The 12,426-nt window shown below is 38.7% G+C and overlaps 1 non-coding gene across 1 annotated transcript; it reads right to left on the bottom strand.

The window, feature by feature from the left end:
• Positions 1-352: 352 nt before the first annotated feature.
• LOC146929076 (small nucleolar RNA R71) lies at positions 353-459 on the bottom strand. Its single transcript, XR_015009057.1, has one exon. It is a non-coding gene; the product is annotated as a small nucleolar RNA R71 (small nucleolar RNA).
• Between the last annotated feature and the right edge of the window lie 11,967 nt (positions 460-12,426).

Below are 12,426 nucleotides of genomic sequence, written 5' to 3'. Positions count from 1 at the left end.
CACTCTCAAAGAGTATGCAACGCCGTCTACGGCTGAGCCACAAGCTGTTATTGTGTACCCAACGGTTGAGGATGACAACTTTGAAATCAAGCCTGCCCTACTTAACTTGGTGCAGCAAAACCAATTCTCGGGATCCCCCACAGAGGATCCCAATCTTCACATCTCTGTTTTCCTACGAATTAGTGGAACCATGAAGGAGAACCAAGAAGCCGTAAGACTTCATCTCTTTCCCTTTTCCTTAAGGGATAGAGCTAGCGCTTGGTTCCATTCCCTCGAGGTCGGTTCCATTACTTCATGGGATCAGATGAGGCAAGCATTCCTTGCCCGTTTCTTTCCACCATCTAAAACCGCTAAACTTAGAGACCAAATCACGCGGTTCAATCAAAAAGATGGGGAATCTCTCTATGAGGCGTGGGAGCGTTTCAAGGAAATGCTAAGACTTTGTCCCCACCATGGCCTAGAGAAGTGGCTTATAGTCCACACTTTTTATAATGGCTTGTCTTATACCACTAAGATGTCTGTTGATGCAGCTGCAGGTGGAGCGCTTATGAACAAAAACTACACGGAGGCATATGCCCTAATTGAAGACATGGCTCAAAATCATTACAAATGGACCGACGAGAGAGCCATCTCTAGTTCTTCATCCTCCAAAAAGGAGGCAGGTATACACGAAGTCTCTAACTATGATCACCTTGCTTCTAAAATTGATACACTAACTGAAAAACTTGAAAAATTCAATGTTAGTGCTATCAATTCTGCATCTACTCCTTCTTGTGAAATATGTGGTATAGCTGGTCATGCTGGTGTTGATTGCCAACTAGGTAGTGCTATTAATGGTGTTGAGCAAATGAATTATGCTCAATACAACCAAGGGATGCGACAAAATCAAAATTTTTATAAAAACCAAAATCCCTATGGACAAGTAGCACCACCCGGTTATGCAAACAACCAAAGATTCACTCAAAAATCCAATTTGGAAACTTTGTTGGAAAATTCTATTGCCAACCAAAACAAACAACTTCAAGAACTCAAAAACCAAACTGGATTTCTGAATGATTCTCTTTCCAAGCTCAATACCAAGGTTGATTCTATTGCTACTCACTCTAAAATGCTTGAAACTCAAATCGCTCAAATAGCCCAACAAGTGGCTACATCTTCCCAAACACCGGGAGTCTTTCCTGGTCAAACCGAAGCCAACCCCAAAGCCCAAGTAAATGTCATATCTTTTAGGGGTAGTAAGTTAGGTGAAACTTTTGCTAAGGTTAAAAACATTGGGAAAGAGAATGTCAAGCCCTTAGGTGATAAAGTTGTGATAGAAGAAGCTAAACCACTTGAAGAAAACAAAACTCCATCCCCCTTAAATCCCGAAAAGCTTAAATTAGAGGGTAAGTTTGAAAAATTTGTTAACATACTTAGGAAGATTTGCATTAAACTTCCCTTCGCTGAAGCTTTGTCTAGGATGCCTCTTTATGCCAAGTTTTTAAAGGAAATTTTTTCAAAGAAAAGGGGTATAGAGCATAATGAGACAATAGCCTTGGCTAAGGAAACTAGTGCAATCATCCAGGAAGCACCCCCTAAGCTTAGAGATCCAGGTAGCTTTGCCATACCATGTGAAATTGGGAATGAAACCATAAACAAAGCCTTATGTGACTTAGGAGCTAGTGTTAGTTTGCTGCCTTTGTCTCTTCTTAAAAGGATAAGGATAGGAGAATTGAAACCTACCGAAATGGAACTGAAGATAGCTGATCGTTCTACCATGAAACTTGTAGGATTTGTCGAGGACATACCTATTAAGATAGAGGGGATATACATCCCCACTGATTTTGTAGTCGTTGACATTGAAGAGGACGACGACGTCCCTATAATCCTAGGTAGACCTTTCCTCGCAACCGCGGGAGCTCTCATTGATGTGAAACTTGGTAGGATAGTCTTTCAAGTGAGTGATAAAATGGTAGGATACGAGTTGGAAAATGTTATGAAGGGTCCCGCTCTTTACTCTTGTTGCATGCTTAATGATCATGTTGTGAAGGAACGTTTTATAGCGTCATCTACACAATATGATATCTTTGATCCATTCTAAGGACTCTTTCTAACCGTCAAGCTAATGACATTAAAAGAGCGCTTCGTGGGAGGCAACCCACGCATTTAATTGCTTTTGTTTTGTTTTTCTTTGTTTTAAGTTGTTTTTGTAGGTAATTGTCCAAGTTTGATTCGAAGAAAACCAAGAAATTGAAAAATTCTGAAGCCCCCAGGACCAGAAAGGTGGCACGGCCCGTGCTAGGTATGGCACGGCCGTGCCAAGTTTTTAACAAAAAAATGGTCATTGAAGTCAGAATGATGGCACGGCCCGTGCCAATAGGTGGCACGGCCGTGCCCGACTTCTAGCACCCTATAACATCAAATTTTTCTTCCTTCTTCCTCATTCACAAACCACAACCCTCTTTCATCTTTCAAACTTCTCTCTAAACCTCCATAACCTTCAAACCTTCAAACCTTCATATCTCCCTCAATTCTTAACCAAATCACTCCATTCTTTCACCAATCAACCACAAACTTCACCCAAAATAAAAACCACCAATCAAAAACATCTTTCATCCATCCAAACCCACAATTCACCAAAACCCTAATCCTTCAAAACCTAACCCAAACACCACAAAACCTTAACCAATCTCCATATCCAAACCAACAAAACTTCCTTAAACATCAACCCCAACCCTAAACCAATTCTTTCCACCAAAAATTTTCCCAAACCCTAAACCTTCAAAACCAATTCTACCAAAGGTCAATGGCTTCAAGAAGAAGTGGTAAAGAACCAGCAAGCTCTCAAGGAGGACCTCCCCCAAAGAAGCAAGCCCAAGTGAAGAATCATGGGATCCAGTTCAAAAACAACAAGCAAAGGGACAGGTATAAAAATCTTATCTCTAAACATCTGCACCCTTCTCGTTATCCTGATTCCCATACTTTAGATATGCTAGAGCTGCTTGATGATGTTTCTAGGTTGATAGGAAAGTTAGGTTGGACTGAATTGCTGAAACCTATGAGGGGTTATGAAAATTTCACTTATGAATTCTTGAGCTCAATAGATTTTACTAAAGATAAGATGAATTTTGATAACCCTAACCATAGAGTTGTTTTCCGGTTAATGAATATTGATTATGACATGTCACTTCAGCACTTTTGTGATGCCTTAGGCTTTGCAAATGAGGGATATATTCATGATCATTGGGATCCCAGCCTTAAACCGGATAACTATGACCCAGCTGCCTTTTGGAAACAAATCACCGGTCTTAACAAATACGTCCCTAGGGCGAACAAAGCTAGCAATATTCACAACCCCGTACTTAGGTACCTTCAGAGGGTAATGGCTTGCACTATTTGGGGTAGAACCGAGCTAGGAAACACTAGAACCGATGAATTGTTCATGCTTTGGGCAATGCTCCACAACCACCCCGTCAATACTTGTTTTTATTTGATTGATCACCTAGACTTTGTCGGTACTAGACCGGCCGGTAGAGGAGACATAGTGGTGGGTGGCATCATTACATATATAGCTAGGTGTTTTGGAGTGGGTGAAGATGAGGGGATCAAACCAATTGAGGGAAATAATAGGCTTAACATAGAGACCCTTATTGCTATGAATTTCATCAAACATCGTCCACCCCTCCATTACCAACTTAAGCTAAACGTGCCAATCATGTTTTTATTGCCTAACCCATCTCGGACTACCACCGAGGTGGAAGAAAATTGGTTGTATGTTAATGATGTGCAGGTTCTTGGTGATGATGAGGGAGAAGGTGCTAACTTGCACCACGATGAAGGAGAAGGTGCTAACTTGCACCATGAAGAGGGGCACCATGGCCATGAAACCGGTGAGCTTCATGAAAATCAACAATGGACATGGATTCACAATGAAATCGAGAGGATGAGCACCGAGCAACAAAGGCAAGGTGTTGAGATCTCCGGCCTTCGCAATGAAGTTCAAAAGGGCAACCGTGTCAATGATGAAAATAATGAGATGCTCCGTCGGATGATGCAACACCTCCAACTTCAAGGTCCTCCTTACGGACCTCAATAAACAAATGTGAGCTTTCCTCTTCCTCTCTTCCCTTCTTCTTCTCCCTATCTCTCTCATTCTTCTACTCATCTTCTTCTATTCTTCTTCTTCTACTCCTTCTTCTTCTTCTCTTTTAATTTCTTTTTCTTTTTGAATCATTGAGGACAATGCTTCTCCTAAGTGTGGGGGGGCCTAATAAAGTGTCTAGAGTCGTAGTGTTCCCAAACTCCCTTGAACTTTATTCTTTTGTTTTGTTTTTATAGCAAGAGGCATGACTAAGTAGCTTGTTTTTTAATGTAAAAATGGCATGAAAATTTTTGTTTTGTCTCTTCTTTAGGTCGCCTCTTGTACATGAAAATAGTTTCTTGTGTTTCTTGTGTTCTTGCTATACCCATATCATGTTTTATTGTGAAATTCTCCAATGAGAAAAGCACCCGGTTGCAATCCTTGAGTAAATGTATGAATAGGTATTTTAAGGAACACGTTCTATCTTTAGTGTTAACTTAGACCCTTTAAAGTCTTAAGAGTAAAAGTAGTATAAGTTTGTGTGGGAAAATTAATCAAATTGTTCTTAATTGTTATATTCTTATTAATTTGTTAATGTTAAATGGGGCGGGAGAATGGCACCAACATGTGGGGGAAAGGACAATCCCTAACTTCCTAATTGTGGTGGTGACTCCCTAATTTGAACCTAAAGTGAAACAAATTCATCAATGCTAGGGGGAAAGGACAATTACATCCAAAAAGACTTCCTACGCGGAGATGAAACAAACAATAATTTTGCAGCACTACTTAGGGTGATTTTGAATCTAGGGGGAAAGGACAATTACATCCGAGAAGACTCCCTACGAGGATAGATAGCCCCTAAGCATCTGCAGCCCCTTGTGCTTAATTGTTATATCTAATTTAATGTTTAACTCAAATTCCCATCACTCTTATATGAAATGAAGAAAGGACTTTTCTCGGTTACTTTAGCACTAAGGATAGAACTTATTCCTCATAATATCTGTCTTATACAGGAGCAAGAAAAGGGTTGGACTGCACACACACACTCACTTGAGACTTGATGTTGGGTAGAATAGGTTCATGAGAAGTATTTGAAATTGTAATTAGTGTACTTGAGGCAAGGCCTTTCTCTAGAGACTTATGTTCTTAATATTGCCATAAATCAATCTTTATTGCTGCTATGTTTGCTGCCTTTTGCTTGAGGACAAGCAAAGATTCAAGTGTGGGGGAGTTTGATGAGTCATAGATAGTATTAATTATTGCCTTATTTAGTTTAGTTTTTTATTTTAGATTTGATTTTATTTTATTGCATTTTATTTTAGTTTAGAATATTTTACTTCAAATTGTGTTTTATTTTATTTTAGGAATAAATATATGGTGGAAGGTGTCTTGGAGCAAAAGAAAGAGGACTGGAGCAAATACAGCACAAGAATACGAAGATACGGGACAAAAATATGTTCCCACCAAGTCAGAAGCTTGGCACGGCCAGTGCCAACATGTGGCACGGCCGTGCCACCCTCCAGAGCCACTTTTGCTGCTTTTTCTTCAAGGCCAAGTTACCCTGTTGCAGCTTTACTGTTTTACCATTTTAGTTGCTTAGTTTCTAAGTCGATTGTAAAGCTATAAATAGAGTAGCTCTCCACCATGAACAATCATCTTTACCTTTGTTTATTTCAATTGCTATTTTAATAAAAGTCTTTATTTTCCCTTTTACTTTCTTTGCAATTTATTTTACCGTATTTCTCTCTTCTTCCTCCATGTCTACGATGAACATGAGTGAGTAGACTTCTTAGTCTTAGGATTATTGGGGAGTCTAATGACTCAATCCTAAACAAAACATGTCTAAACCCTAATTTCTATGTAACCCTAATTTCTAATCTAGATTCACCGTCTTAACATGGATTAACAATTATCAAACTGTGGAAGCGAAAGCGGAGGGTTTGATAATCGTTAATCCATCATCCCAAACATCAATTCATAAAGCGAGAGCGGAGCTTTGATGTTGGAACAAGTGAATCTAGACAATAGTTGCAAAACAGTGAAATAGTCTTTGCAACTATTGAGACAAAGAGTAGTTTCAATCCTCTATGCATCTTCTAGTAATCATGTCAGTGAAATAGGCTTGGTTGCTAGAAGTAAACTCTCACCGGACTTTCATCGGAAAGGTGAGGGGCTAAGGGAAACCGGTCTTTAGAAATTAGTGTGTAAACCATGAAGTTAGAAGTTTAGGTTTTGTCTAGTGAAGGATTAGTTATTAAGATGAACCAATGATCCTAAGGCCCCTTTATTATTATTGTTTTTACCTTCAGCAATCAAACCCTTTCTAATCAACTTCCTCTCCTCTAATCATTCATTAAAAGTTAATTGAATTGACCAACTCTCTAGCGGAACGATACTATACTTACTACTATTACTTCGATAGGCCGTGCGCTTGCGGTTTGGCTCTATCAATGGGCATTCCTATAACCATCACTGAGGACGTTATAGCTAAAGCTTGTAGAATGAATGCAGAGGGAAGATTCCAAGAAATAGTCAAGAAGGAAGATGTCCTGCTACAAGGTTACTACAACACTCTTCTTGGTGGAAAGAAAGATGCCAAGCCTTCGGAAATGGAGATTCACAACAGGATGTTGGTGAAATTCAGTAATGATTGCTTCTTTCAAAGAGCAGGAGGGTCTGATCAACCCAACAACCAACAGAAGCTAGCAATTTACTTCATGGCTATTCTGGAAAAGATAAACTTCCCAAGATATGTAATGGATCATCTCTGCTGGGCTATAAACGAAAGCACTATTAGAGGAAGAAAACAAGTACCCTATGGAAGATTGCTGTCTGAAATCTTTTATCAAGGAAGGGTGCTGGATTTCTTGAAAAAGACAAGGAGTGCTTCTGATAGATGCTTTGAAGTTTCTACTGCTAAGAAGACTATCAGTAGCAGAACCTTGCACTCCATGGGTCAGTTCAAGAACGCCCCTCAAGATGAAAAGTGGTTGGAGTTGACCACAGAAGAAACTGATATTATCAGGGACTTTCCTTCCATCTTTAAGGAAAGCAATCCTGAAATCTTAGTCAAATCAGTAGCTGAGTACGTCCTGGAGGAAGATGCTAGCCCTCAGGAGGAAGCTGCTCCTAGAAAAGGAAAGAAAGTCAAGGGAACTACTGCATCAGTAACTGCTACTGATAAGGGCAAGCAACAGAAGGTTGCTAAAAGGAAGAGAGGGAAAACTGAAACTATTTTCCACAAAGAAAAGATGGAAGAAGCTCTGGATGAGCTGGAAAAAGAAGAGGTTGAGCCCAAGCTGAAAAGGAAGAAGGCTCCTCTTGATATGAAAAGCTCTATGGTTGAAGTGAATCCAGCCATGAAGAGGATGGCTAAGGAACGTTCTGATGATTATCTAGCAAATTGGCGAGAAGAAAAAGCTTTGAAGGAATTTGCTGGTGCTGATAATGTAGAGCAAGGACAGGTGGATCAGAACGAAAATCTTAGAACTTCAGAAGCTGATGCTTCAGAATCTGATGCTGCAAAGTATAAAGGAAAGAGGCAGAAAGTTGGTGCTGCTTCTATTCCCATAAAAAGAAGTAAAGGCAGATCAGAACCTATCATATCTAAGAAAGCATCTGGACCTATCTTCACTCCAATGGTGGAAGTTACTTCTGACATGAAGAAGAAGGTTGATGAAGAAGCTGCTCAGATGCTAGTTGAACTGCAGGAAAGGGAAACTCAGAAGAGAAAGGATAGGGATGAAAAGCTTAGAGCCTCAGGCCTTGAACATTGTGATGAGTTATTTAAGGATAAATCTGTAGAAGTTAAGGAAGTGGCAGTTCAAGCTTTGAAGAAAGTTGGAACCTCAGAAGCTGTTCTAAAAGCATCAGATGCTACCATGTCAGTAGCCGGCTCTTCAGTCAAGGTAATTCAGATTCCAGTTACCTCTACCCCCATCTCATCCTCTTCATCACAACCACCTGCACCTGAACCTACAGAAGACACTTCTGTTTTAGACAATCTTGCTCTCCACTACTTAGGTGAGCTACCCAAAGTTGTGTCAAACACAGAAAAAACCTCTGAAACAACTCCAGAAGCAGCTGCTTCTGAAAATGTTGTTTCAGAAAGCCTCCATCAACAAACACCTGAACCACATAAACCCACAACACCCCCATAATCACCATTAGCAACCATTGACCCCCAACTCAACAATCAAACAACAACTTCACCACAACAATCACCAACTGAAACTGAAACTGACTTTCAACATTCACCTGAACACTCCCCAGAACCAACTCCCATGGATATTGACAACTCTCAAGTCAATGTCCAAGACCTAACCTCTACCGCACACATTGCTTCTGACCAGCCATCAACCTCAACCCCAACTCAACACATCACCATTCCAGTTTCTAGCCCTGTTCAAGACCTTGAACTTAGTGATTCTGATCTTGAAATTCTTGAACAACCACCCTCAAACACCCTGGAATCTGGATATATTAATGCTGAGCTACTCACTATTCTCTCTCAAATGCATAATCTGGTGGATCAAAGGAGGACAATTGATCTCACCAACGCATATGAAGACTCCTGGGTATCACTTCAGAATCGAGCTGCTGAGTTTATTGAAGATATAAAGGCTAAGTGCATCAGAAGCAAGGACGCTTCTGTCAGAAAGTTAATGGAGCATCTGAAGAAAAGTCTCAGAGTCAGAAGTCCTACACTGCTCCTGGCAAACAAGCCATTCTTCTCAAAAATGGACTACTTGACCAGAGACGCAAGGATGTTTAAGCTTCTAAGGCAACAGATGGCAAAGCAGCAGCAAGAGGCTAGAGAAAGGGAACAGGCTCTTCTCTAGAGGCAATAATTTCTTGAAGAACAGTTGCAGAAGAAAATTGAAGAAATGGAGAAGATGAAGAAACAACAACAAACCAATCCTTAGTTGCACACCTTAGTGTTTTCCTTTGTTTGTTGTTTGTTTTAAGTTCTTAGTATCTGCTTCTGAAACTGTCTTGCTTTAATGATTATTGCTTCTGAATGCTTAATGGTTCTGAATGCTTAACTGATTCTGATTCTGATTGCCTGGATAGTTTAGTTATTATACTCTCTTCATGTTTGAGTTTTTTTTCTCACATCTTTTTGTCTCTTATGCTTATTTACTTTTATTTCATTTTTTTTGATAATGACAAAAGGGGGAGTATATGTGACAAGTATTTAAAGGCTCTGAGCCCCATTAATGGTATTTGAAATTTTTTGAAAAACTTCTATCATTTTTTTACCTTATTGGTATAAGCTATGAACGAAAGAAGGAGTATCAAAATTCAAGTAAAATTAATTGAACCATTCTTCTTATCTATAAGTTAATTCTTTCAATGATTCAATTTTTTAAGCTCTGATAATTTTATTGTGCGAAAAATGAATTTAATTAACCTGGATAGAACTTAGGGGGAGCTTACAAACCTCACCTTAAAGACTATCAGACTCAGGGGGAGTTTGAGCTTACAAACCTCAGATTCTGAGCTTACAAACCTCAGAACCCCAAAGTCAACTTGTTAATTAGATTAACAACAATTGATCAATTTTTAAATACTTTTGTTTGTCATCATCAAAAAGGGGGAGATTGTTGGAACAAAATGTGTTTAACAATGAACCTTAAAGAGTTTTGATGATAACAAGGTATTAAAAATTGTAAATTGGACTAGCTAATATTTGTTCAAGTGTACAGGACCATAATTAAAAAGTTACATCATCATTGGTTCTGAATGAGCAAATAAAGAGCAAAGGAAACAACAAAATTTGAAGCTTGGACGCTCCTGAAGGCAACTTGCTACTGAAGAGAAAAAGCGCTCCTGAAGTTAAGTCGCTTCTGAAGTAAGAATAGTGCTCCTGAAGAATAGTGCTCCTGAAGACAAGAGGTCCAGAAGTCATATCATCAGAAGTTGTATCATCAGAAGCTGCATCATCAGAAGATGCATCATCAGAAGCTGCAGAAGCTGCCTCATCAGAAGCCATTTCACCAGAAGCTGAATATCAACTGGATTTGCAAAGATTCAAGAATTGAAGAATTATCTCTGCAAAAGCTGTCTATTGGATTCGAAAACACAACAAAGGATTAGTGGAATTTTGTAACGGTCATTTCAAAGGTGTTTGAAGGCATGTGCTTGCAATTTGGACGAAAGCGTTGACATTTGTACGAATTGTACAACCACGTTCTCCACTACTCTGTTTTGTGTCCACGCTACAAGACAAGAAAACAGCTCCAGAATACGGCTTTGCCTGCATAGATGTTCCTTTGGATAAGGAATGGATTTCAAATTAGTTCTTCATAGGACAACAACCAAATCAGGCAATAGATCAAAGGTGAAAGATCAAGCTTCAACAACGACTCTTTGGTGTGCTGGCAATTTCACAACGTCTCTTTCACACCTCTATATAAAGGAGTGAAGACCTAGAGATTTGGTAATGCTGAACGACAAACTCTCAATATTTTTACAAGTGCCAAACCTCTGCTGAAATTGTTCTGCATTCACTTAGAATTTCTGTGTCTCAAAGTCATATCTTAGAAATTCTTAAGTCCATTGAGTCTGTATCTGATTTGTATTGTGAGCACCTCTGATTGTATATCAAGTGTTCAACCTTAAACAATTTTCTGTGTAATTTTGTTTAGTTAGGAAGTCTCTTGCAGTTGTGCTTGAGCAGGAAGTCTCTTGATTGTGTTCTTGAGCAAAGGAAGTCTCTTGCTTGTGTGCTTGAGCAATTGTAATCAGATATTACTCTTAGTGAAATCTCCTTGGAAGTGCAAGGGGGACTGGACTACTTCCGGATTGTGGAAGGAACCAGTATAATTGCTTTGTGTCGTTCTTCTTCTCTCTCTCTGTTTTATTCCGCTGCATTTAGATTCTGATTATCACTTCAGAAGCTGTCTCACTTAGCTTCTGATCAGTGTGTTCAGTTTTTAGGAGAAACGAAGAATTTTTAAAAACACAATTCAACCCCCCCTTCTTGTGTTTTTCTCACCTTCAATTTGTTCTATATGCAGCAAAACTTATTGTTACTTCTAATTATTAGTCAAGAGACATCAAAGCTTGCAGAATGGATGATGATGCTGCAAAGAATACTCGTAAAGCTTTGCACAGTTTATCAGGTATATACTGATCTTTAGTTAAAACTCATTTTAAGGGAGTTGCATACTATGAAAAAGAAAATGTATTCAAGCTGTCATTTTACTTTGATAATCATTCCAATTGCAGCTTATTTTTGACATTTAAATTATTACCAAATTATGTTTGTTGTACTGTATAAAATGGTTATATTGTTTCTTTCGTATGCTTCAATGTGTATAGTTCTTTGTCAATAATTTTCTTTACAATATTCCAAGTTTGAAAGAAAAAATCATGGAAGTCTACTTTTTTACAATCATTAATACATATTAGTTTGTCTTTTTGAATAGTCGAGCTTAGCATTTCACATTATAAACTTATGTTTTGCGCAAACTGACTATTCCTCTTATGTTAGTTTTCTGTCTGCTTATATATCCTACGTATTTATATGTCGAAATATGTACCGGAAACTTAGCATTACGTGTTCACATGTTGCTGTATAAGATCATATTTTGTTTAATAAGACAATAGATGTACGATGTGTAACTAATTTAAATGGCAGCATGTGTTGATTGGCGAAGAGCAGATGATGAGAACGATCTTAATTTTAAATTAATTCGTTTGGAATGGCGTACTTTCACAGTCGAATTCAATCCTAAAGTGGTACTTATCTACTGCAAAAAAGTAATTGTGTTTCTTCCTTCGTGAACATATTGGAAAGTTATTTCTATCATTCATGTTAATTCCTCATGTTTTTTTTATAGCCTACTTTGATCCTTCCAACACTTCTGGTGGATACCATTGGGCCTGCATTGAGGAGATCTGCAGTTTTGAATGATCTGTGTTATAATGAGATGGTCCGAAGATATTATTGACGGATGACAATGGGGATTGTATAAACACCACTTCAAATGTAGTGTATAAAGAGATATTTCAAAATGTGTGACAAGAAATTGTTGCCCCAGAGGATTGTTTATGTTTAATTATTTTATTATTTATGCAATGAATCATTTCACTATATATTTAGCTTCTCCATTGTTAATGTCCCGGGCGGTAGCACGGGTAAAAGTACCAGTGTTCACCAGCTCACATATTCAATTATGACACATTTCACCAAATTCAAGTGCATGCCATGTTCTTAGACACTTCTACATGCATGTGGTACCAAATTTTGGATTCGGAGATAATTTTACTGAGATTCCACTACGTGATCCCCTCCAACTACGTACTAACATAACTCCCTCCGGTTATGTTCTTCACCAAAGACTCGAGATGACTATGAA

This window comes from Medicago sativa, chromosome 4 (assembly GCF_051527215.1).
Source record: "Medicago sativa cultivar Bolivia chromosome 4, Bolivia_mono, whole genome shotgun sequence".
Taxonomy (NCBI): Eukaryota; Viridiplantae; Streptophyta; class Magnoliopsida; order Fabales; family Fabaceae; genus Medicago; species Medicago sativa.
The sequence above is the reverse complement of the archived record's forward strand: the minus strand, read 5'-3'. Positions and strand labels throughout refer to the sequence as shown.